Below are 26962 nucleotides of genomic sequence, written 5' to 3'. Positions count from 1 at the left end.
CAAGGCTTAGTGCTGTATAACATCAGCTCTCTGACTATGCTCTTCTTATTCAAACAGGGCACTGAATCCAGTCCACGCTTTTCCTAATGTGGCGACAACTTTTTTTAGCCACCTGGAGGGCTTTTATAGTCTAGAGTTAAAACCTACACATGGTGTAATGTGACTACTGTAAGGCCAACAAAAATTAATAACTAAAGAATTTAGTGTTTACCTACCACAATTGTATTCCTGGCAGCGTGGAGAGGGATTTAAAACGCCATTTATAATTTCACGTTGTAATTTGACAATAAGCAACTAAATATAGTATAAAAAAGGTTGCATTGTTCGGACTTGGACTCATGACCTTTAGTATTTATAAAAATATTGGCTACGAGTGGTGTGCAGACAAGTGGTGTTGTTGCTCTTATAGCTGCAAACTAGTGCAGACGTTTAGGTGATTTTCAGGTGACATTGAAAGCAACGGTTTAAATATGTTTAATGTGTTTAATGGTGAAAAATCCACCCCATGTTGCATTGATAGCTTGGGCAACACAGAGTGTAATGGCTTCTGTTAGGTTTCCACCATGCATTGGTTAATTTAACCTCCATTACACCCATTGAATTTGACCTAATGCTGTAAAATTATGCTGTAAATCACGGTACACCGTAAGATGGACTGATGCAAATGGTGCTGCCTTTCCAATTGAAATGCTACTTGGTTTGGATGTGTTTCAGTGATACATTTACTAGTTTATCTTAGAATTAAATAACAATGTCTCTGATGTTAAATCACATAAAGGAACATTATCAAGTAACCTTTTAACAAGACAGCTTTATTGGATAGATAAAAATACAGTAGGATAGATTCACCTCATGTGAAGCTCTGGTAAGTAACACACGTTAACGTTTTCCATCACAAGACTTCCTCCTCTCCTGCCATGTGCCTCATCACGCCACTCTGTAGTCTAATATTTCATCAGCCGTTTGACTCACTGTAAAACTGTAAAGCAGGCACGCTGACAAATAGATGTAATCTCTGTGAAGCCCGTGAAAGACCTTTTTTAAACCCCACTTAAGTTAAAAATCAGGTGCTGTTGCAGAAACTTTACCACACGTTTCAGAATCAAAAGGTTTCACATCTTCAAAAACAAAGATATCAAAGCTGCTCCATCACCTCGGGCAACTAAACAGCTTCACGCTCCTGAAATTGATTTTTCTCACTGAACTCTGGGGAAAATGATGTGAGATACACCTGACTAAAGTGAAAAGTCGAAAGGCTTGTGCAACATCCTTGATAAGATTTTCATTTACTGCTTTTATTTATTTTAGATATACAGTATTACTTTGATAGTCTGTGTTGCAGAGCATTGCGTTTTGTTGTGCTGTCGTCTTGTTTTTGTGTTTTTGCATCGCATCAGGTTGCTTTGTGCTGCAATACAAATGCATAAAACTGAGTAGGAAATTTCATTAAAGGAAAAATAATTACAGAAAGGGTGACAATCACTGCAGATGCACTTAAAAATCTGAAAAAATCTCAGCTTGGATTTGGAGACTACACATTTTTATCAGCAAGCCTAGGTCACAGTCTGTGGGTGTGGAGTTGTGAAATACATGGATATTCAGGGAGGTTCTGATGAAATACCCTATTGTGTTGCATTATGGGAAATGTAGGATTCATTGTCTTTGGAGGGCTTGACTCACACTTGAGACTGAAAATCTGAATATTTTATGCTCTGCTGCTTCTATTTTGACAATTCTTTTTTTAATCTGTCTCGTCTTTTTATGGTAGTGCAATACTAAATCACTGCGTGCCCCTTTAAATATCTTTATCTTTGTAAGCATGTTTTTATGGTGTACTCATCTGGATCAGTGAGTCAGTCAGTGTAGGAATGACTTCGCAAGGATATAAAACAGGAAATGCGTACTCAAACGGACTAGACTCTGCATAAAAATTAAACTGTTAGAAGAAAAACAATATCATCAATCCTATTTATCAGAAAATAAATGCTCAGAGGACAGTACCGTGTATCTTTACTGAATCTCTACCAGCCTTTAAAATCACAGCCACAAATGAGACAAAAATGTTCCAGTAACATTTGAAGATTAGATCTGGTTCATTTCATTTCCAGCAGGTATAACTCACTTATGACTTAATTATGACTCTTTTCCATTAACAACAGCAAAGGAGGAAACAGTGTGATGTGAGTTGTTATAGAGCCACACAGTCCACAGAGGGAGGAGGTTGTGGTGGTTGGATGGGCCAAAAAAGCTTTCCTCTCGAGATGTGTGTTAAGATATATCGAAAACTACTCTTTAGATAAAAGTGTCTGTTTTTTCCACAAAAAAGTTTAATTACCTAGTTAGAAATTCATAAAATTAAATCAGCTTCCATTAATATGTAATTATTGTTCATTTCAAACGTTTAACAAGATGTTTCCTACTTCACTGAAAAGTCCATTCTCAGTGTTTTTGCACTGGAGGCTTCAGGTTTCCATTTCATACTTGTCTATGTTGCATATTGGCCCACAACTGGCTTTCAAACTAGTTGAGATGTCACAAAATCATCTTGTACATTCAAGCTCAGCTCCCCTGGAGCCAGTGTTTTTTTTTTTTTTTTTTTCCTGTATAAATTTATATTTTCCTGTATATTTAGGTTAATAATAATTTGATAATTTGTGTCTAATAAACACAATGCTGTCTATTCCTGCTATGGCCATCCATGCGTTGGGCGCACTCAACGCATGTTACGCACTTTGCATTGTCTTTTGAGTGAACTCCTTCTGGCTAACAAGTGAATGCTACGATGAGTGCCACGCAAGTGAGAACATTTCGTAAAACAGTAGTTTTATTCAGTCTTAGTTTTATAACGTATATGGGCATGAATGTATGAATTGAAATGTATTGATAGTACATTTTTGCACATAAGCGGGTGCATGCATGTGTACAGTATCCTCCCACATCTCACCCCCGAAAAATAGGGCTCCCCCTAAAGCCACAGTGTAATTTGAATACTGGTGAAGATCATATAATCCAAGTGAAGTAACAATACGCAAAACACATTTTTGAGTGGACAGGGACATTAGCCATAGCTGTGTGAGATCAGAAAATGGTTTTATTATTGCAACAGTGATTTGTAAGTATTTTGGAAGGCACTGACAAACAATGTCATCCTGCTGATAGGGGCATCAGATCAGAAAATGCTTATGAAGGCCAATTAATGTATTAACATATTTTGACGTTTAATTTGGAGGACTTGTTGGTTTTTTATATCGCACCTATAGTTTGTAGGACAAACTAAATTAGATTAGTCATTCCTGCTACACGAGATTCTGCAATTCTTTTAAAAAGAGAAAAGGGAACTAAATAGGAAAAGTTCCACCAAAGTGAAAAAAAAGCTGTGCCCTCTTAGATACCTTGATTTCTCAGAAAAGGAAACCAAGACAATTCCAAATAAGGAATTGGTGTTTATCATGTTGTAAGTTGATTCATCAGAATTCGGTTCATGACTCAACTACAACCTGAGGTAACTGGGCTACTCGTGTAATTGTGAGTGAATCTTTTCTGAAGAAGTTCCCTGCTGCACATTCTATTTAGTAAGAAAAAAACTTTTTCACAATTCTTCTTTTTTTTTATGATAAAAAAAATGTCTCTTTTGCACATCATACTCATCAGCTGAATAATCATCATCATTTTTCTGCTCTGACTAATTAAGTAGAGTTCATGTTTGATGCTACAGGCAGATGAAAAGTTAATAAAGACCATTAACAAGGATTACTGCAGGACAGTTTAAAATTTGGGGGAGTTTGCACTATTTATGAGCTGGACACAGCTGATAGTAGCTGCTACTGCAACTAGCTAAAATGGAAACATATGTCATAAAGCTGCAGCAATAACCATTCAATGTATTTGCATTCTATAATTACCTCTCTATATATTTTCATGGTAGTGGCGGAGTCTGCCTTTCCCGCGTAGGATTCAAATTGCCTACTTATGCATGAGGGATTCACAGGAAACAATGTATATATGTATGTATGTTTGTAATTTTATCTCATTGATATGTCAGCATCACTGTTTACTGTTCACTCTCCTAATGCTGTATTGTTCAGAGCTGTATTAACTTATTGCTAATGCAAAACAAACATTTCCTGCTGCTGCTACTTCACATTAAAGGTTTTTAACTGGAAACAAGGAGTGGCTTCTGTTAAGCAGTCACAGGAAACAGTGTATTTGTTACAGAGGTCGGCGCTAACTGCGACTGATCATCAAAAATGCATCTACAAAACAAGAAATGGTCATTTTGTCTCCCAAAAGTCTTAAGGATCCCAAATACTCTGTGGACTGACAAGACAAAAGTTGAACTTTTTGGAAGGTGTGTGTCCCATTACATCTGGTGTAAAAGTAACACAGCATTTCAGAAAAAGAACATCATACCAACAGTAAAATATGGTGGTGGTAGTGTGATGGTCTGGGGCTATTTTGCTGCTTCAGGACCTGGAAGACTTGCTGTGATAAATGGAACCATCATTTCTGCTGTCTACCAAAAACTCCTGAAGGAGAATGTCCGGCCATCTGTTCGTGACCTCAAGCTGAAGCGAATTTGGGTTCTGCAGCAGGACAATGATCCAAAACACACCAGCAAGTCCACCTCTGAATGGCTGAAGAACAACAAAATGAAGACTTTAGATTGGCCTAGTCAAAGTCCTGACCTGAATCCTATTGAGATGCTGTGGCATGACCTTTAAAAAGGCAGTTCATGCTCAAAACCCCCCCGATGTGGTTGAATTACAACAATTCTGCAAAGATGAATGGGCCAAAATTCCTCCACAGCGCTGTAAAAGACGCATTGCAAGATATCGCAAATGCTTGATTGCAGTTGCTGCTAAGGGTGGCCTAACCAGTTATTAGGATTAGGGGGCAATCACTTTTTCACACGGGGCCATGTAGGTTCATTTAAAAACTGCATTTTGTGTTTACTTGTGTTATCTTTGACTAATATTTAAATTTGTTTGATGATCTGAAACATTAAAGTGTGACAAACATGCAAAAAAACAAGAAATCAGGAAGGGGGCAAACACTTTTTCACACCCTGTAGATAAAAATAGTTTCATGCAATATGTATTTCAAGGTGTTCCTATTTAGAGTCCCAAATATGGGAGGAAGGAATTTACATGTTTACAAATAGCACCTGAGTTATCATTGCTTACTGACCGCTGCATTACAACAAATCGCGTCTCAAACGCCCGCGAAAAGCAAGTGTAAAACGTGCCAATGTTTTGTCTGAGGGAGAGAAATTGAAAAATTGACAAATGACATGAAATTTGGCGCCCCTGTACAATGACCATACAGTTACCAGTGACAAGGCCTGCAGTGTACAAGGAAATTGGAAGAAATATCGGGGGGGGCAATACATTGTTTAAATTGTGCAATTTTTCAGTAACCATAAGTACTGCTGTCCTTCCCTGCTATTTACAGCCCAATTAAGCAAAATAATGTTCAGAACAATCAAATGCTAATGTTTTACTGTACCTACTGTACAGACATGATTGTGTAATTTGTTTTGATATGGACACAGAGCCGTCTCACAGTCAGGGTAACCACATCTAAAGGCCTCCTGGAGGGTCATGGAAAATATGTGTCACTGAGGCAAACAATGTATAGTTGCACTAATGTGAGGAGAGTCTCTTTGTCTCTCTGTAAGAGTTATTCTCTCTCTTTTTCAAGAAATAAAATTTTAAAAATGACATGATGAAAACTAATCTATCTTTCAGTTTTTCTTTCTCCAACTTCCTTCTCTACTAAAAAGAATCATTTGGGTCTTTCTAAATGAGCCTGTGCCAGCATGACATATGTGTGACTAAGCATGAGTGCTTTTCTGATTCATTAAACACACAAGTCATGGTATGTCATGCAACGAGTTCCATAATAGCAGTAGATCAGGTGATTTATTATTATTATTAGATGAGGGAGCCTAAGACACAACTTTCCCTTGAAAATAGAGCAAAAATAAAAAGAGAATATAAAACAAAACCTGTGATGTTCAGTTGTAGTCACTCAAGTTAGTTTCCCTGATTTAAAAAAATAATAATCATTTTTACCCATAGGTTTACTCAAATCACTGCAGAGCAAACATGCAGGCACATAGTCACACACATGCAGAGTTGAATACACTTGACCTTGTCCTGACTCCTGGCCCATCTAAAATCTTCAGGTACTTTCCATAAGGATCCGTCCCCATTTACTGGTAATCACACCATACTGTAAGGCCCGCCTTCGTTTCTCTTTGCACCAATAAGGGAATTCTTTGCCTCACAGGGTGAAGTTAATCTGTGATCTCTGCTGGGAGTGGAAGGTGGCGTAGTTGGTTCTTGATGAAGTTCCTCCTCTGAGTTTCTTTCAGTTCTTTCTTAAGTTCTTTGAGGAAGATCTGGCCCCGAACATTTAGGCAAAACACTATGTAAGTACAAAACTGAAATTTCATTCATAACCAGCAGCATTAATAGATAAGTCTGAGCCCAAAACTGTTCACCCATGAATGTACATCCATGCACAAAAACAATGTCATATGCAAGAAAAACAACAGCATCCCCCCTTGATTTGTCCAACCAGGAGTCTTAAATGCAAAAATATTCAATTCAATATAATTTAAGACTAGGGAAAGCAACAAATTGTCACATCTGAGAAGCTGGAATCATCAAATGCATTTTTTTATCAATTACAAAAATAGTTTGAGTGTTTTTGTCATCAGTGTATAAAATATGATACATTGTTTTAAATTATACTGCCTAATATCTAATAACACTCACAGGGGCCATTTTTCTTCAATATTGCATCTATTGTGTATTTAGTGTACTGTATGACATCTCTTACCATGCAGTATGAGAGTCTGATAATGCCAGTTAACTTTGTTTTTTACACTTTGTGCACCAAGGTAATTTCCTGTCCCATCTGAAAGTACCTGGCAGCTAAGCTACTTCTGATTCCCATTCAACCACTAGGGAATACACCGCCTGCTCTAAAACTTGCATAAACTTTAATTACTTTCCTTGTATCTCACCCAAAAGCCATTTTAGGAATTGTTCAAGGACCAAGACACCATAAGTCCTTAATCAAGCACCTAAACCCAAACTGGATACTGGGAATAGTGAACAGTGTACTGGTGAGATTCTTGCATTTGGTCCATTTTTTTCCCATCTGTACTGCAATTCCCAGATATGTCTCATACTCAGTGTGTGATGCTGTGACACAATGTTCCCGTAGAATTTGTTCTCTTTTGTGGAAATGTTCTTAGTTTTACTTTCTGTAGGCGGTGAACTTTCTGTGTAGCAGAGGAGTTTAGAACAGCAAAAGCTTTCATAATTTGACACACTGTATGCTGTGTCTTCAAATAGTAGCCTTTAAATGTAGATATTAAATATAATATATAAATAATTGTCTTCAAATGTCCAATATCAAATACCACTGAACTGACAATGGCATGAATCAGTTCTGAGTCAGAATGTAGAAATACCAGGTTGGGGAATTAAAGCAGCAGCAGGCATATTAGTTGCTCAAAATGGTCATCTGACAGTAATTATCAGACTAGTCAGACTGGTCTATATCCATCCATCCATCCATCCATCTTCTTCCGCTTATCCGGGGCCGGGTCGCGGGGGCAGCAGTCTAAGCAGGGACTCCCAGACTTCCTTCGCCCCAGACACTTCCTCCAGCTCCTCCGGGGGGATCCCGAGGCGTTCCCAGGCCAGCCGAGAGACATAGTCCCTCCAGCGTGTCCTGGGTCTTCCCCGGGGCCGCCTCCCGGTGGGACATGCCCAGAACACCTCCCGAGGGAGGCGTCCAGGAGGCATCCGGATCAGATGCCCTAGCCACCTCAGCTGGCTCCTCTCGACGTGGAGGAGCAGCGGCTCTACTCGAGCTCCCCGTGTGACTGAGCTCCTCACCCTATCTCTAAGGGGCGCCCAGCCACTCGGCGGAGGAAGCCCATTTCGGCCGCTTGTATCCGCGATCTTGTCCTTTCGGTCACTACCCAAAGCTCATGACCATAGGTGAGGGCAGGAGCGTAGATTGACCGGTAAATCGAGAGCTTTGTCTTTCGACTCAGCTCCTTCTTTACCACAACGGTCCGATACAGCGCCCGCATCACTGCAGATGCTGCACCGATCCGCCTGTCAATCTCACGCTCCATCCGTCCCTCACTCGTGAACAAGACCCCGAGATACTTAAACTCCTCCACTTGGGGCAAGGACTCCCCACCCACGCGAAGAGAGCAAACCACCTTTTTCCGGTCAAGAACCATGGCCTCAGATTTGGAAGAGCTGATTCTCATCCCAGCTGCTTCACACTCGGCTGCAAACCGTCCCAGTGCATGCTGCAGGTCCTGGTTTGAAGAAGCCATCAGAACGACATCATCTGCAAACAGCAGAGATGAGATCCTGTGGTTCCCAAACCGGACACCCTCCGGCCCCTGACTGCGCCTAGAAATTCTGTCCATATAAATTATGAACAGAACCGGTGACAAAGGGCAGCCCTGGCGGAGTCCAACATGCACCGGGAACAGGTCTGACTTACTGCCGGCAATGCGAACACAGCTCCTGCTCCGGTTATACAGGGACCGGACAGCCCTTAGCAAAGGGCCCCGGACCCCATACTCCCAGAGCACTCCCCACAAAGCCCCGGGGCACACGGTCGAATGCCTTCTCCAGATCCACAAAGCACATGTGGACTGGTTGGGCAAACTCCCATGAACCCTCGAGCACCCGATGGAGAGTATAGAGCTGGTCCAGTGTTCCACGACCGGGACGAAAACCACTCTGCTCCTCCTGAATCCGAGGTTCGACTATCGGACGAATTCTCCTCTCCAGTACCCTGGAATAGACCTTACCGGGGAGGCTGAGAAGTGTGATCCCTCTGTGATTGGAACACACCCTCCGGTCCCCCTTCTTATACAGAGGGACCACCACCCCGGTCTGCCAGTCCAGAGGCACTGTCCCAGACCGCCACGCGATGTTGCAGAGACGTGTCAGCCAAGACAGTCCCACAACATCCAGAGACTTAAGATACTCAGGACGGATCTCATCCACCCCGAAGCCTTGCCACCAAGGAGCTTGCCAACAACCTCAGTGACTTCGGCCAGGGTGATGGATGAGTCCGCCTCCGGTCCCCAGCCTCCGCTTCCTCTTCGGAAGACGTGACAGCGGGATTGAGGAGATCCTCAAAGTATTCCTTCCACCGTCCGACAACATCCCCAGTCGAGGTCAACAGCTCTCCACCCGCACCGCACAAGGTGTTGGTGAAGCACTGCTTCCCCCTCCTGAGCCGTCGGACGGTTTGCCAGAATTTCTTTGAGGCCGACCGATAGTCCTCCTCCATGGCCTCTCCGAACCTCTCCCAGTCCTGAGTTTTTGCCTCTGTGACCGCATGCGGGCTGCAGCACGCTTAGCCTGCCGGTACCTGTCAGCTGCCTCGGGAGTCCCACGAGCCAACAAGGCCCGATAGGACTCCTTCTTCAGCCTGACGGCATCCCTTACTTCCGGCGTCCACCACCGTGTTCGGGGATTGCCGCGCGACAGGCACCAGAAACCTTGCAACCACAGCTACGAGCCGCCGCATCGACAATGGAGGTGGAAAACATGGTCCACTCGGACTCAATGTCCCCAACCTCCCGGGATCTGGGAGAAGCTCTCCCGGAGGTGTGAGTTGTAGACCCTGCTGACAGAGGGCTCCGCCAGACGTTCCCAGCAGACCCTCACGATCACGCTTGGGCCTGCCAAGTCTGTCCGGCTTCCTCCCCGCCAGCGGATCCAACTCACCACCAGGTGGTGATCGGTTGACAGCTCCGCCCCTCTCTTCACCCGAGTGTCCAAGACACGCGGCGGAGGTCAGATGATACGACAACAAAGTCGATCATCGACCTCCGCCTAGGGTGTCCTGGTGCCACGTGCACTGATGGACACCCTTGTGCTTGAACATGGTGTTAGTTATGGACAAACTGTAACTAGCACAGAAGTCCAACAACTGAACACCGCTCGGGTTCAGATCAGGGGCCGTTCCTTCCGATTACCCCTCTCCAGGTGTCACTGTCGTTGCCCACGTGGGCGTTGAAGTCCCCAGTAGAACAACGGAGTCCCGGGTGGTGCACTGTCTAGTACCCCTCCCAGGGACTCCAAGAAGGCCTGGTACTCTGCACTGCTGTTCGGCCCGTAGGCCGCCACAACAGTGAGAGACCTGTCCCCACCCGGAGGCGGAGGGACGCGACCCTCTCGTTCGCTGGGGTAAACTCCAACACGTGGACGGCTGAGCTGTGGGGCTATGAGCAGGCCCACACCAGCCCGCCGCCTCTCTCCGCCCGGCAACGCCAGAGAAATGGAGCGTCCAGCCCTCTCGAGGAGACGGGTTCCAGAGCCCAGGCTGTGCGTGGAGGCGAGGCCGACTATATCTAGCCGGTAACGCTCAACCTCCCGCACAAGCTCAGGCTCCTTCCCCCAGCGAAGTGACATTCCATGTCCCTAGAGCCAGTTTCTGTGTCCGGAGATCTGGTCGCCGAAGCCCCTGCCTTCGACTGCCGCCCAGATCTCTCTGCACCGCCCCCTACGGATCCTCCTGCGGGTGGTGGGTCCACGGGAGGACGGCCCCACGTCGCTCCTTCGGACTGTGCCCGGCCGGGCCCCGTGGGGAAAGGCCCGGCCACCAGGCGCTCGCCGTCGGGCACCCACCCCAGGCCTGGCTCCAGGGTGGGGCCCGGTAGCGCCAATCCGGGGCGACGTAACTGGCCTTGATTTTAAATAATCCATAAGGGTCTTCTGAACCGCTCTTCGTCTGACCCGTCACCCTGGACCTGTTTGCCATGGGTGACCCTACCAGGGGCATACAGCCCCAGGCAACATAGCTCCCAGGGTCATTCGGGTACTCAAACCCCTCCACCACGTTAAGGTGGCGGTTCAAGGAGGGGTGGTCTATATCTGATTGTTTATATCAAAGACTATATGTCTGAGTCTATGATTCCTCAGTTTCAGTTTTAGTTTTTTTTACTTCCACTGGGTGGAGAGACCACGCCTTACAAGCACAATGAACATACAGCATCTCACTCAGCAGGGATGGGCTTGCTGAAAAGACTGCATCTTTGTATCCACAAGCACATAAAAGTTTATCTGTTATCTTAACATTTTGGTAGACATAAGGATAGATTCTCTGTGGGTAACTGAGGAGAGGAAACTATGAAAGGTTCATCTTACCAAGATAAAAGCCTGAAATTGAATTTTGCTTGGCAATTAGTGAATATGAATCTGTAAACATTATCATCAGCTTAAACAGAATATATAGTGGGTTTTTTTTGTAATTTTATTTTTTTTTTTACAACCTTTTTGGTCATTGTCATTTGTGGGTAAATATGTTTGTGTGTGCAGGTTTAAGTTGTATGCATGTGTGTGTCGTATGTCAACTGGATGCCTGGGGTTGGGTTAACACGCAAGATGTTTATTTGCACTGTTCCATACTGATACTCATCCCATTTCTGGATTAGCTAGAGTCAGGCACTGCCAACATGGCGCCAACCAGAGCCACCAGAGCCGCCCACTTTGAGCTATACAAAGGCTCTTCAGAAACCTATGGGTGACATCACGGACACTTTTTTTTTTATACTGTCTATGGTTTTGTAGCAGGCTGCTGTCTGGCTCAGTGTTGGCCTATTATAGAATGCTGACGTAGCTGCTATATGCAAGATTTGGGGGCACCATCATGAAACCAAAAAATTTAAAATATAAATTTCTCCCTTTTGGTTTCTGATTTTTTTTTCTCTCAAAGGAGAACACACCACAAGTGATTTGCAGAGACAAAAAAATTATGTAATTTAATTTCAGTTGGTCTTAAATATTAATAAATTCGACATGTCTCATGCTTCAATTTGCTGTTGACTTTGTCAGTATATAACCCAGACAACAATCTTTCCTTAAAGTGCTGTGAGTCCCTAAACATAATAGTAACTAAACATAATAGTAACTAAACATAATAAAAACTTAATCATGCTTTAGTTGCTAGAAGCAGATATCGTATGTCAAGATCTGTAATTGTTGCAAAACATGTTAAATGCATTTTACATACATGAACGTATGTTCAGTATCAACATTTTGCAAAATTTGCCAGATATGTTCATTAAAAATGTTTTATAATTATGTTGATAAAACGTTTAATTCAGGATTCAACAATGCTGGCTCTCCGATGTCAGTCAACTACTGCCATAGGACACACAAAAAACGATACCATAGCTGCAATATCATTTTAGTTTATTTTCCATGAACAAAAGTGAGGATAATTCAAATTTTAGTTTGACTTTAAAATATCCAGGAGACTGTGTTTCTATGTTTTAAAACATTGAGGATATCAGTAATAATCAACATTGAAATTGGAATTAAAAGTGGGAAAAAGTACTTCTCAACTTTTTAAGAAAAAAAGAAAACCACAAACACAGGAATGTGCCTCTTTAACTAACAAAGCTAAGACTTAAGACAGTAAGCAGGTATTTTGTGTGGTTAACTGAGGTGAGCAAACTATGAAACATACACCTGCACTCTACTTTGTCTTGGATATTGGTTGGTCTGTGAACAGTAGCAGGTTTTGTCTGTTTGTATGAAATGTTGGAGTTAAGCGTTGCCCCAGTGCTGTCAGCAATGGCTGGTGGGATTTTCCACTGAAACTGGAGCAAGCACACTGATGTTATCACTAACATGCTGTATTGAGCAGAGACCGCAGACACTGAATCAATATAGCAGAGTCTTGTAGTGCTGCCACAACACAGATGACTTCTCCTGACCATTAAAAACTTAATTAACAAATCATACAGGCTGAGGTCAAACAGCATGCCCCCAACATTTTCCATGGTTTCTCTTTTATCATTCTTTGGCAGCAGATTCAAGTTTGGTTAGAGTTTCTCTGGGATGCCCTGAGGCCCTTTCCTATGCTGACCCCTGCTCACAACTGACTGATATTCATTCATATAGTTCATGTAATATACTGATTCATATATAACCTAGCGAGGGATAACGTGATGGCTCCTGTTATTTTAACTTACTGCATATAATGTAATTTTACACCCACCATTAAAAGCCAAGGAAACTGAAGCAAAGGTTTTGGCTTTGTACATGTGCAAAGTAATATATGTGAAGTACAAAGACACAACTTTATAAGACACAAATTAGAAGATTAGAAGATTTCCTCCATGGATACTTCAATGTATTATTATTGTATTATTATTATGTATTGTTTATATAACATATAGTGCACACACACACACACACACACATACATACACACACACACACACACACACACACACATATATATATATATATATATATATATATATATATATATACATACATACATATACACATACACAACTTAAAATTATAAGATTACCTCCATTATTCAGCACCTGCACTTCTGGGAAAGGTAGTGGAGTCAGCAGGAGCAGATTTTCCACACATCCACATTGTGGATATATATATATATGTATAACATTGTATACTTTATTATATTATTATGTGAATTGTACATATTCAAACAGTACCTATACAAATACACTTGTACTATATACATTATATTGCACTAGTGGACTTCTTTTGCATTACTATTTGCACAATTCACTTATGTTTTCTATGGTATTGTAATTACATTATATATATATCTATATCTCTATATATATCTCTATATATATCTATATATATATCTATATCTATATATATATCTATATATATATCTATATATATATATATCTCTATATATATCTCTATATCTCTATATATATATATCTCTCTCTCTCTATATATATATATATATATATATATATATATATATATATATATATATATATATATAATATATACTACCACACCAGACAAGACCCAAGGTGTAGGCTGTGCAAAGAGGCCCCTGAGACAATCCAGCACATAACTGCAGGGTGTAAGATGCTGGCAGGAAAAGCATACATGGAACGCCATAACCAAGTGGCTGGCATAGTGTACAGGAACATCTGCACTGAGTATGGACTGGAAACCCCGAGGTCAAAGTGGGAAACACCTCCAAAGGTGGTAGAGAATGACCGAGACAAGATCTTGTGGGACTTCCAGATCCAGACTGACAGATTGGTAATGGCGAACCAGCCTGACATCGTGGTGGACAAGCAGCAGAGGAAAGCAGTTATGGTTGACGTGGCAATACCAAGTGATGGCAACATCAGGAAAAAGGAACATGAGAAACTAGAGAAATACCAAGTGCTCAGAGAAGAGCTGGAGAAGGCCTGGAAGGTGAAGGCAACAGTGGTGCCCGTGGTCATTGGAGCACTCGGGGCAGTGACCCCCAAACTGGAGGAGTGGCTACAGCAGATCCCTGGAAGAACACCAGACATCTCGGTCGGATGAGACCACCCGCAGAGGGTGAAGGACAAAGTTTTTTTTTATATAGCTTTTTTAATGTCACCTCTCTAATTTCTTTAATCTCTTGTAACATGTGAATTTCACCTCAGGGATCAATAAAATTATCTTATTTCAGGATGAGACTGTAGGATGACAGCGAACCTGACAATATTTTCACTACAATAACGGAATTAAACGGTATCAATCTTTAATGAGTATTGGACCTTTGTTGTTAAAATGCAGAACATGATTAAGTTGGCTTGTTTTAGTCCCTTAGGTTTGTTGTGTGGTTGTGGAGTCCAGTACACTTTCTGCAGTTTGACTGTACCTTCCATTTATTTTAGAGCTTTCATTTATTTAATTATTATTTTATTCTACTTAGGTTGACAGCTTCTTCATTACAAACACTTTTACACTCCACACCTGAAACTCATTACACTTAACTGACTTAATATTATATGTTTATACTTTATTTACCTCTCTATATCAGTATTGTACTACTGCTATTTTTTTCTAATCTGTATCTATGCATCCATTTCTAGGGTCGAGGGTCTGAGGATGTAGGGTGTTGTATAAATTGTGATTGAGTTAAAGTTGACTCAACATTGTGTAACTTGATCAGGGACAGTACAATACAAATACATTACAAGTTGTATTAATCTGCAGCCTTTAAAAAAGTACAATGACTTGTTTTCAGGGCTAGAAAAAGTCTAATTTACTGTATACATTTTTATTCTTCCTTTTATTATATTTATTGAGATCCCCACCGTACTTTCATTTTACCACCAAAAACCATACACATGGGAGAAAGCCTGGATATGCCTCTCATTAGCTGCCTCCTTAGATGAGAGCTTAGTGTTTATTCAAAACCACAAATTGTTTATTGGAAACTTTAGCATGTAACTGAAAACCTCTGCTGAAACAAAGATATAAAAATAATCCCATCTGGTGTGGGGGAAGGTGGGCGGCATAAAGAAAGAGTAAGCTTTTGTTCACCAGGTGCCTTCGGTGTCCAGAGGGAATCTGATACTTTAGAGTCACCACTCATGCCTTCTCAGTGCCCACATATATGTTTTTGAGGCAGTGGGTAGCCTGGTGGTTGAAGAGGTGGGGTTGTGATTGGCAGGTCGTGGGTTTACTGTTAATCCTAGTATAAATGGGTAAAGTCTGGGCAAGGAAAGTGGAAAACAGAGGTCAAGTTAAGAGGCAGAGCCATTGAAGGTTGAGTTTGGGTGCAGCATTTCTGAGTCGCATATGTGACTTACTGCATGAATGTGAAGCACTGCAGTGATGTGGACAGTCATGCATGCTCAGTTACCCAATTTATGGGAGTGGGAGACCTACTTGGCCTTTTCCTCTGTAAGGTATACTTTATCAAGGGTTTGTACTCTGTGACTTACTAGCATGGAAGTTCATTATGGACCATGGGGTCAGTACATGTGACAAAATAATCTCAACTCAAGGTCCGCTTCCTAGCTTTTTTGAAGTTTTCAAATGCATCTCATGGTCTTGACTGATGAATAAATAGTTCAATTAGCTAATGAAGGCCTGTGAGATGTGGTTGAAACCTCAAATTAGCTAATGGCTTCATTAATGGTCAAATAATTGATTACAGCTTTAATTTCATCTGGATTTTATCCGCATACAAAACACTTGAAATGACAAGTGTAAAAGGGGCCAAAGAGCCTGACAAGGACACTCGGACACTTAGAAATGTATATTCCCAAAAAAATCAGTTAAAATAAACAGGTAGTGTTATTAAACCTGTAGTTTATCATCAGCATCTCTAAATACAGTGGCAACTCTAAACTCCTATTCATTTGGGATATTTGTCACTTTGTGAATGCATAAACTTTTCCATGCCTGTATATGTACCAACCTGCACTAAAACTGTCAATCCACTGCTGATATGAGCTGATATTAGCTAGTCATTAAATTTTTCCCTCCAAAACTGGTTCTCACTTTGAGCACGAAATGTTCTCACTTGTCATTGGTTAGCTTTTCCACCAATGAGGAACTGTTGCCTGGTGACTCAGAACTCTTCCCACCAATCATATTCCTGCCTCTATTTAGACACTGACTCATCTTCCAAACATTAATGTGACAGCTGATTGGGCGACGATTCAGTGTACCTGTCTTATGTGATTGGCTGGGCTATTCTTGTACCGATATATAAACACAGCAGATATTCTGTGGATGTATTTAGATGGAGAGAGAGAGGGAGGCTACATAGATTCATTGTATACACAAGTTGGTAATGGAAAAAGGTTGTAAACACATTTTGTAGATATTCTGTAGCACTTCTGGTGTAATTTCGAAGGTCAAAAACTTACAATCTGACAAGAACATAAGATATACCTGTAAAGATTGTGGCAGCTGCAGGTACATTATATTTTGATAATTTTTTATGGTGATGAGTCTCCTTCTAAAAATAATATTTCAGTATTGCACTTGATGGTTTTTGTGGTTAAATGAGAGTAAGACTGTTGTTAGAGGTCAGATTTTAAAGGCACTGTATGTTTTTAGTGTGTATCTTTTTTTATGAGAAACACTTCTGAAATGTTCACATATTTAGTATATAAACTAATCCAGGTTTTGGGCGTACGTAAACAAGCCACCATAACTGCAGTGGCATCTCACTTTTAAATCAGCACAATAACTCTGTAGTTAACTCTGTGGTTTTTACTTTATAATAATGGCTTTCATATACTTTTTGCCAAGAAATGTATCCAAGAGATTGAAATCAAAATGCCATTGAAATTAAGGTAATAATCTAAAAAACGTAAACTTTTCAGTGAAATTTATTCTGGTTTGAAAAGACGGCTAGGCATCTTTTCACCTGCAAATCATCAAAACCACATAGGTTGTTCGGTGTTGTGCTGTTGTCAGCTGCTCCAATGATACACTTCAACTTTGGGAAAAAAACCTAAAAGTTTCTTCTCTGAGACTTTTATCTCCATTAAATCCTTACTTCCTGTCTAAAAGCACAGTCTCTGACATGTTTCCTGGCCCAAATTCCACCCTTAAAATTTCATGTGTTTCAGAGCTAACAAGTAATTCCCAAAGTCTGTGTCACTACAGATTTCACATTAATGTTTTGAGACTGAATAACTTCCACATTCACTTAAGCTACTTTCAACTGTCAGAGGAGGCTTTTGCTGACTCTGATCAACCCAAACATCCATGCTTTTACTGCCATTGAAAATGTGCTCATTTAAACTGAGCTTCTGCAGTAAATAGTGACAGTGGTGTTGATAGCGAGTACAACACATACTGTAAATTAGTCCTCTGATTTATAGTGAAGGTGTTTACGAGTCTGTTTTGTTCCTGGTAACTGTGACCCGACCCAGGACCTGAGTTTGGCCAGGTCCAAATTCAATTAGAAAGGGTCCCATTGTATTGCCAATCAGACTTGCTAAGCTCTGATCAGTTGGTGCCTCATGATCATTGCAGAAAAAAACTTGTTTTTTGATGATATAGACCAACTGTGAAGTGCAGGAAAAATGCCATGTATTGGTGCTCTTTTTGACTGCTCATTAATTGGTGGTGTAACATTCTGCTGCCAGTGTTGCTCTTGTCTTTCTGTTTGGGTCTGTTTGGTTTGACCACATTTTGAATCAGATATTATTATCTTCAGGTCTATTGGGGTTGGTTGGGATTGGGTCTGACTGTCCTCGGGTCCCTTTTTTGATGCATGTCAGGTTCTGCAGGTCCGTTTCTATATAGCTCAAAGACCAGTGTCTGGACTTAAAATTATGCCTTTGAGCAACTTTAAAACAGTTTTACATATAGTTTAGCTAGCTGGCTAGTTGCCTAGAAATCCAAAAGTCACCAGGGTTAAGTTGAGAGCAAATCTGGCAACTGCACAAATACAAGTGTATATATTATTTCCCAAAATGTTGGAACATTCTTTTGATTAGGACTATGTAAAGTAACCAGGAAATGTTTAGAGCAAGAAACAAAGTAGTTACTTGTTACTTTCTCCAAGACAGGTTTTTGCTCCTGCCCCTTACAGGCACAGGTAGGCCTATAATTCATGTGAAGGACTTTTAAAATACTATCCAGTTCAATACAAGAGCACCACAAATTACAGCTGCAAAAAGTATCAACACTTCTCTGACAGTCTTTTTGTTTAAGGGTTATTGTATTGGATGCCATTATATAAGTATATTGTGTCCACCCATGCAGCCTTCTACATAGCAAATACTGCTACTTTGTATATGTGCGACATCTTTCATAACTAGTAATTCATATTTTACGAATAATATGACCGTAAATCCATGCACGATAGTGAATTAATCTTCTTCCTCCTCTTACAATCTACTGGAAGATTACTTGAAGTTGTCTGTCCCATGCTTTCATTGCTTTAATGTTTCTGCCATTTTATAGCTCATTCTTGTATTGTTCTTTAGTTGTCTGCTCATATTTCCATTTTAATTTCCTCACAGGGATCCTAAATGTTTTTCTTGTGTGCATATATGAGCAGTATTCAAGATCAGACTTGACCTCAGTAGATTCTCCAAATGCCCAAAACTGACTGCTTAATCCTAAATAATGAGGGCACAATAACCGACTATACATAAACACAGAGCCAAAGTACACAGTGTCAGCCGTCATCTGTAGCAGCATTTTTGGGTTAAATTGAGACCTAATTATCTTTCTGTTCTCATTTCAAAACATAAAATTTCCAAGGCTCCTCGTAGGTCCTGATCAGACAGGCCGTGGTTTTTGCAGTGAGAGGCGTCTCTTTCCAGTTGTTTTCTATAAGGGGCTATCACACAGAGGTGCACCGCTAGAAATGAGTTGCTAGCAAAACCACAGCGCTTTTCTACTGGTTTTTAGACATAAGTCGCAGCGCAAGTCGCAGAGTCGCACCACTCTTCAGTGTCAGACTTGGCCCAGGCAGCCAATCAAATCAAGCAAGAGGTGGGCTTTACTATTTTACCACTTTCGTTTTGTTGCTTGAGCAGCCAGGTGAAGCTCTCTGGTGAGTATAATGTGCTGACAAATAGGCTAACTAGCTAGCTAGCTAGCTAGCTACGGAGCAGGGGCGCACGCCAGCCCCGCTCCTCAGACACACCAGCTATTGGCTGGCTGCTCCTGTAGTGGTGCGTCTCTGTGCGATCGCCTATATAGGCAGTAAGCAGATGCCCGAAGCGCCTCGCGTTTTTGCAGGAGCACTCTGAACGCCTCGAAAAAACTTCAACTCAGAGCAGAAAAGAGCCCAACATCATTTGCGTTTTTTTCCCATTATTCAATTGGATCAGATTTGTGAGTTTACTTCCCAGCAAAATCACGGTTAGGTTAAGGACAGGTGATTCAGTGGTTGCCTAGCAACAATAAAAAACTCAGCAAAGCTGCTCTTTTTGAAATTGTAGGCATCAACAAAAAAGGCAGTGTGGTGCGCCTTGCGTTTTGCTACCTGCAAAAAGCACTCTGTCTGATCGGGGCCTTAGTGTGTGCCACAGTGTTTATTAAATCATGGTTGTTATATTTTGTGCTCATTTGGTCTGATGTTGAACATAAATCTTATAAAAATTTAATCAGTAAACATAAAAAATAGGGCTTTAAGTGTCCTTTTCATGAACACAGACAAAGAAGTAACTATTTTAATTAATCTTCACATAATCCCCTGACACACAAATGCACCTAGTGCTTGTGCAAGTGTGTAAAGTTGAATTCACAAAAGTTCTTAACATCAGGGCTGGATTTAGAACTATATTTCAAATAATAACCATTGAGTAAACAAATAAATGCACAGAGAGCAGTATCACACACTCAGGGATACAAGAATTGCAAAACTTCCCGATGATAACGTACACGTCAGTGTGAGTATGACTGTGCAGTTTCATATTTCAACATGTCCGCCTGATGTCTGGTTTGTCTGAACCAGAAAGACAGCATGTTCCCTAGACTCAACAGCAACCTAACCACGGTGTGTTGGGCTGTGTGTGTGCGTGCGTGTGTGTGTGTGTGTGTGCCTCCTCCTCTCCACAGCAACAAGCTTCTCCATTTTAACCAATACTCTTAACCCTTTATGTGTAGTTTGACATGAGTTGAAAAAGCCTTTTTCTAAAGCTCCACTTAAAATCCTTTTTGCAACAAGAATTTTTTTAGTGTTGTTTCCACATCCACATTTTTCTTGTGACAAGGAAAAAAACACACTTCCTTTTCATAGGATAAAACAATTTTTTTATAACATCAGCACTGCACTAATTGGTATTTAATTGTGAGTGGTGAGAGATGATCTTTTAGACTCATTGGTACACCAAAGTGAGGAGACAATTTAAGTTTTATTTTGCCATTGTGCCACTATTTGTATTCACATTTTCCCAACCAGCGCTAATTTTTGATGTTATACATGAATGAATGTTATACATTTTGATTAAACGTTTCCTCGCTTGACTTTTACATCACAAAAAGCATATAAAAGACTAACTTTGTGTAAAACAACAACATACTGTAACAAAAATAGATTTGACATTTAACATTTGTAGTCGCCACACTACAGTATATGCCCCACACCACCAATGCAAATCTTATCTACTCAGCTACTTTCAAAATAGCACATTGTGTCACATTTGTGTGTGTGTGGTTTCACACATGTCAGGGCAGGATTCGACTCACTTTCCATTGAATTATTATAACACATGGGTTTTCTGCACATTTCTTATTTTCAACAATTTAACTGTCACATCAAACATGATCAGTAGTCTTGACTGGAAAATGAATTCTCCATAAGCAGCAAAAGCATTACAATTTCTTTCACACTGAATAAACTGCACTCCGAAATTGAGTGTTTAGTGTATCATTCAACTCTAATAGCCACTTTGGCAGGTAACCAGTCATCATTTGGAGGTGTAGTGTTATTGTAGAGAAAAATGAAAACAAGCTTGTAGGTAAAACATTAAAATGCGGTTGTGAATTATGGAATTACAACCCTCTGTGGCCAAAAACAGTTTTCCTTTCATGCATAGAGGCCGTGTGCGGTACCAGTGATACTCCTACGCCTTAACTCTTCCTCTTTGTGTTCTGCACAGCATGTTTCACTACACCACTAGTGTCAACATTGAAAAGAAAGGAAAATTAGTTGGGTTTTTTTGTCTACTTGGACTAATCTACTAAACTAAGGACTTTCACAACATGCCAGAGAGCATGAAGGGATCTACGGATTATACAGTAATTTATTTTTAAAGGATAATTCTGGTTTGGTATAATTGAAATTTCATTTTCTTTGTTTTAGCCATCGTTCCTATTAGTAATAACATTTAACTCACCATGTTATTAGCTGATCTGAGAATGCAGCAACGTCCAAGACACACAAGCAGTCAGACAGATTTTAACAGCCCATTATTCAATAAATTACATTAATTGGACGATTCCCCAGGCTTATTTATGTCCAGAGCCAACATTGAGTGCAAATGCAGGAACTAGTGTGCCCTTTTATATAGAGAGCCAGAAGCACATGAGAGAAGTTAGCCTTCAAGGCTTTCTGCCAGAAGGCTTTAGGAAGTCAGGTGACGTTGTATAAAGGGCGACAAAGTCCGCATAGGGAGCAGGTTGGAATGGTTGGATGGGTCAAACACATAGACTGTACATAAACATGGACGACATGACAGCTCCCCAAAAGTGAAGCCAAAACATCTTGATCGCCCCCTGGTGGCTGGCTGCAGTATAGGTCATAAACCCCGCCCCCACCATTTTAGCAGATGGGACATGGGCAAAACTAAAAACTCAAAGTGCACGTCAAATAAATGTTTTGAAATTGTATGTCGTGTGTGGATTGTGTGTGTAGATTGTGTTTCATAGACGATCTGGCAACTTGGGTGACATCAGACAAACATCCAAAACTCGGATCTGTGTATTCATAATAAAGTTTGAGGACCATGCAAATTACGGGAGTTTCCCCGGAGAAACAACAAAACTGATGTACGGCGGGAGATGGCCTTGAAATATGGGAGAAACCCAAGTAAAACAGGAGTGTTGGCACGTATGGCCTGAATGTTCGCAGTTTGGTTAGGTTTAGGCACCAAAACTAATTGGTTAGGCTTTCTGGCAGAAAGGGTGTGGATGTCCAACCCTGTCTCTTAGAAATTATGTTTATGTGCTACTAATACATGCAGCAAATATGAAGCGAAGTGCTACATTGTATACTGCACAGCATTCATAGAGAGGTAGCTGGTGGGTGACTTTGACACTGGAAACCAGGGTTGCAGTCCTGATTCTTGCGTGTTGTTCGTATGCGATTCTGGAGCGAACAACGACACAGCAAGTAATGTAACTAATGTTAGCTAGGTTGTGGTTTAGCAAACTGTCCCTACAGTTGCTGCTGCGAAGCTAACAGCCAGAGAGGACGAGACGTTTCCATGAGCAGCACAGCAGCTCCAGACAGCGATACTCACAACTCTCCTGCTACTATAGCTAACATCACAACAACAGCATATCTTGGAAAACTAGAAAGTAAGCTGACTGTCCGTGGGCAAGTCATTTAACCTTACCTGACACACAGATCATGGCTGAAATGGCTGGAATAGTGTTGTGTGGCTCGGTCTGAGCTACTTTGTTTGTTTAACATTTACAGAGCCAGGGCTGTGTACAAACACCAGATTTTTTTTCAGCACACACACAGAACGGACAGCTAGCGGACCGTGAGGAGATATTCGCTGAATTTGACAAAAATGACGTGTATTGGATTAGAATTGCTACGCTACCTTTAAATGCTAATAAAGTAAACACATCATGTTTCAGGTCACTGTTGATGTGTATATTTAACTAAGATCATGATCTTCCCTAACCTTAGTTGCCTAACCCTAACCATACGTTAACCATAGTTTATTTTCCATTACCACAATTTTTCCCTAACCTCAACCATACCATAATTGCATTTGCAAAAAATGTAAAACTGCTGGCATTAATTGTTACAAATGTTATCACTGAACATTATCCTGGGTTCTGCAGAATCATTCATGGCACACGTAGTACTGGAGAAAAGATTTGTTGTTACATCTACGGGAAATATTAACACTAATCCTTGTGGCTGTACCAGCTACTTGCAGGCCACAACATACTGAGTGCCATCGGTTGCCAACACTTAAGAAAGGATGCGGGCCTTACCTGAACCCCTGTGAGCTTGACTCCTCTCCCATAAGTGTTGATTCCCTACAGCTGCATAGTGTCGTCAACTGGGCTCTGACAGCTCACAGCTTAGTGTTGGTTTCAGTTCATTTAGGTCAACATAAAAACACAGACACTAAACCAGAATACTTCAGGGATGAAGGTTATCATTCATTGTCCATCACGGTCTCAACAAAAGAGTTCATCGCTATTCTGCAGCGACTCTCCTGCATTTCCGCTTCCTTCCTCCTTCACTCTTTTGCCTTTGCGGGTCTCATCTAATATGAGCCTGTGTTTGTTCAAAATCCAACCCTATCGCTGGTGTCGCAAATCCTGGGGTTCAGCAAACTTATCTGGAAGGGAAAACAAAGGCAAACACTAAAATGTTTACCCAAATTGTTTTATTTTTGTTAACATCCTTCACAGTTCACCACCACACTACTTAGTTACTCTAGCAAAGCAGAGTAAAACATGAAATCATATCCCCGAGCATGCTGAGTGACATCCAGAGATCAAATATGCTGTTTTGGAATAAAATACACCAGCCATGGTCATTGTAGTGATGGAAAAGGTCAACCAAATGTAATTTTTTGGATGACAATGGAGATCTAGTTCCAGATCTTTACTTTAAACCTTTCCCATGTTTGTTTCAGTTTTATTAACTCTGAATGCGATCTTACCATTTTCCAACTATCGTCGCTCCCTCCCTCAGCTGACTCATGACCAGTTTTATTGAGGGAATCACCATCATCACTGCAGATATGCTCCTTCAGACTCATGAAACACAACCATAAACGCATCACAGCCATGTGATTGTCTGAGTGGATGAAACTAACGTGAATCACCACTTTTGTTGCCAGGCACAAAGTGTCTATGAACACAATCATATGCTACTGTGATTACTAATATATTTTATGTGGTTTGACACAGTTCATTCAGAGACACTTGTGTCAAGGAACTAACTGTTTATATCAAATACTTATACAATTCGATGTGGCAGAAAAGGTTCTGCTCTTTGAGGGAGCTGTGAAAGAATCTACGCAGCAGTAAACAACTATGGGTACATCGCATCCACTTGTCCTTCACTTGCGTCTTTTCCTTACATCTTCGTCCCTCCTACCAAAGACGTGAGGAGAGATGGAAGGAAAACATGCAAGGAGGGAGGAATCTAGGAAACACATTTTTAGAGAAATGAGACATCCTTTCCTCTGAACGGTCATCTCAAGTGTTTGTTTCTGATGACAACAGGACAGCTGAATCAGCCTTCAGTCGGTTTTAACAGCTCTATAGCTTCTTTTTATGGTTAGAAATTTGTATTTAGCCCATATATGCACTGTCTAAATACATTTCCCCTTAAAATAAAATCTGCACACTTGCATTATTATGTATTAATACAATGTACACTGTCTAAATGGACATAACTTGAATGCACATGAACCATTTCTGCTGGCAGCAATGAGTTTTTTAAATTTAATAATAATTTGTGTCTGCGTTTATTAATATTCTGTTTGTAAATCCATTATTTAATTATCTAGGAAATGATAAGAATGTGAACATATGAACATTATAAAAATTATTCATATGAGCTTTTTCTGATCTGACTTAGTTAAGGTTAGGGATCATTATCATGTTTAAAAGAAACCAACATTGACTCTTGGCATGAGATGAACCGCTCTTGGTTTTAAAGTTAGACACTTTATACGTCCAACCATCCACTCCGACCTCCTTCCTATGAGGGTTTGTTGCAACACGCTACTTCTGCCTTTGGTTCTGAGAGAACAGTCATTATTCACCTAACCACAACAGGTCACTTATCAGGAAAATTCAAGCATTTGACCACAATAAATGCTGTTGTTTTTCACAACATAGCATTATCTGTAAATGCAACAATACGAATTGACCAACTGAGTACACGTGTGTATTTTGTAAATAAAAAAAAGAAGACTCCTTGAGCAAGGCGTTAATCAGCATTCTGCTTTCTCATGTGCAGTCAGTCTAGATAAGCATTAGCTATGGTACTGAAAGCAAATGGAAATACAAACATGTTCCACTTTTACCTTATTTCTCTTTTTCTTTTCCTGCCACTTCCCTTTCACCCGATCACTATGGAGTTACATGTTGTTGGCAGCTCTGAACTTTGACCATACTAAGGGCTGTCTTTAATACTGATGAACTAGCTAACTGCAGCTTTTACCAATACAGAATGCCCTGGAAAAACAAACTTCCAAATAATTTTAAAGGGTGTGTTCACCCAAATTACAAAACAAATGTTCTCTCTTACTCTTAGGTTGCTTTCATACCTATAGTTTGGCTCATTTGGTCTGGAATAAAAGGCTACAATCTACTGTATCTTTTTTTCCTGGTCCAGTTTCTCTTCTCACTGACTTTTTACAATCAAATAAAGTACCAACTGAAAGGTAACTCATTCATCGGACAGTTTTAGTGTCTTGCATCCCGTTCCATCAGCACTACATGAGCCCACGTGAGGAAATTAAATTCCTAAGACTCTCAGCAGGTCATGTTGCACTTTACTGCCTCTTGTGTATATTTATCTTCTCACAAAGAAATTATTATATTAATTGATTATGAACATCATTAGTTGAGATCTGCACCTCATATGTCAGAAATAATGACGGACAGATGCAGACAGGAAGAGTAAAAGGTATCTTGTTCTATTGTATTTCAGAGGGTTTAGTAGTTTAGTTAATTCATGCAAAAATCACAGATCTAGTATTACACTGCCCTGTGAGTGGTCTGCTTTGCTTTTCACACCACAAACCGAACCAGAGTTCGATTGGAAGACAGAGACCTTTTTCAGGTGGTCTCAGTTCGGTTGTTTAGTCCGCACCAGAGTTCAGGGCGAACGGGCAAATGCACCGGAGTTTGTTTTAACCAAATCAAATAGGTTAGGTGTGAAAGCAGGTAGTTTTGGGTTTATGTTTCCAGGTTTTGAGATATCCATCTATAAATAAAAATAAAATTTCTGCCTGCATCCAAATACTATGAATGGAATTTTATTTGTGCTGCTAAACATTGGAGAATTATATTTTTTAAAAATTCATTTGGTAGAAAGTTCCGGTGTGAACTGTTCAGTGCACCTCCACTGTACTGGAGTGATGGCACAAACCTCTCAGCGGTGGATATCTAAAAGCCTTGGCAAAAAAAAAAAACCCAAACCAACAGCATGGCTAGATACGACTAAGAATGAGTGAGAAAATATGTTTTTTTGTAATTTGGGTGAAGCAACCCTTTAAGCTTGTCTCTGAAGAGGGCAGTGCGTACCTGTGGTTTCACTGACTTCTTCCATGTAAGGTGTCATTGAGGTCATTGGTTGTTGTTAATTTTACCAGAACAGTGAGTCAGTAGTGTCAGAGTGAGGCTGAACCCAGGACAGGTCTTATCTGGACTGTAAAGCAGCTGGCTTTAACCACAGTACATGACGTGAGTCTGTGCATCTGTCTGTGTGT

General features: G+C 40.8%; 1 long non-coding RNA gene across 5 annotated transcripts in view; it reads left to right on the top strand.

Annotated features, from left to right (window-relative positions):
* LOC122884978 overlaps window positions 1–26962 on the top strand; it is a 66819-nt gene that overhangs the window by 9257 nt on the left and 30600 nt on the right. The window contains exon 5 of one of the 5 annotated variants that reach the window (XR_006380026.1): window positions 58–7656. The exons of the other annotated variants lie outside the window; for them this stretch is intronic. This is a non-coding gene — a long non-coding RNA (uncharacterized LOC122884978). Of the gene's footprint in view, window positions 1–57; window positions 7657–26962 lie in introns of those variants that run through there. 5 annotated transcript variants of the gene reach the window in all.

Source organism: Siniperca chuatsi, linkage group LG11 (assembly GCF_020085105.1).
Source record: "Siniperca chuatsi isolate FFG_IHB_CAS linkage group LG11, ASM2008510v1, whole genome shotgun sequence".
NCBI lineage: Eukaryota > Metazoa > Chordata > Actinopteri > Centrarchiformes > Sinipercidae > Siniperca > Siniperca chuatsi.
The sequence above is the reverse complement of the archived record's forward strand: the minus strand, read 5'-3'. Positions and strand labels throughout refer to the sequence as shown.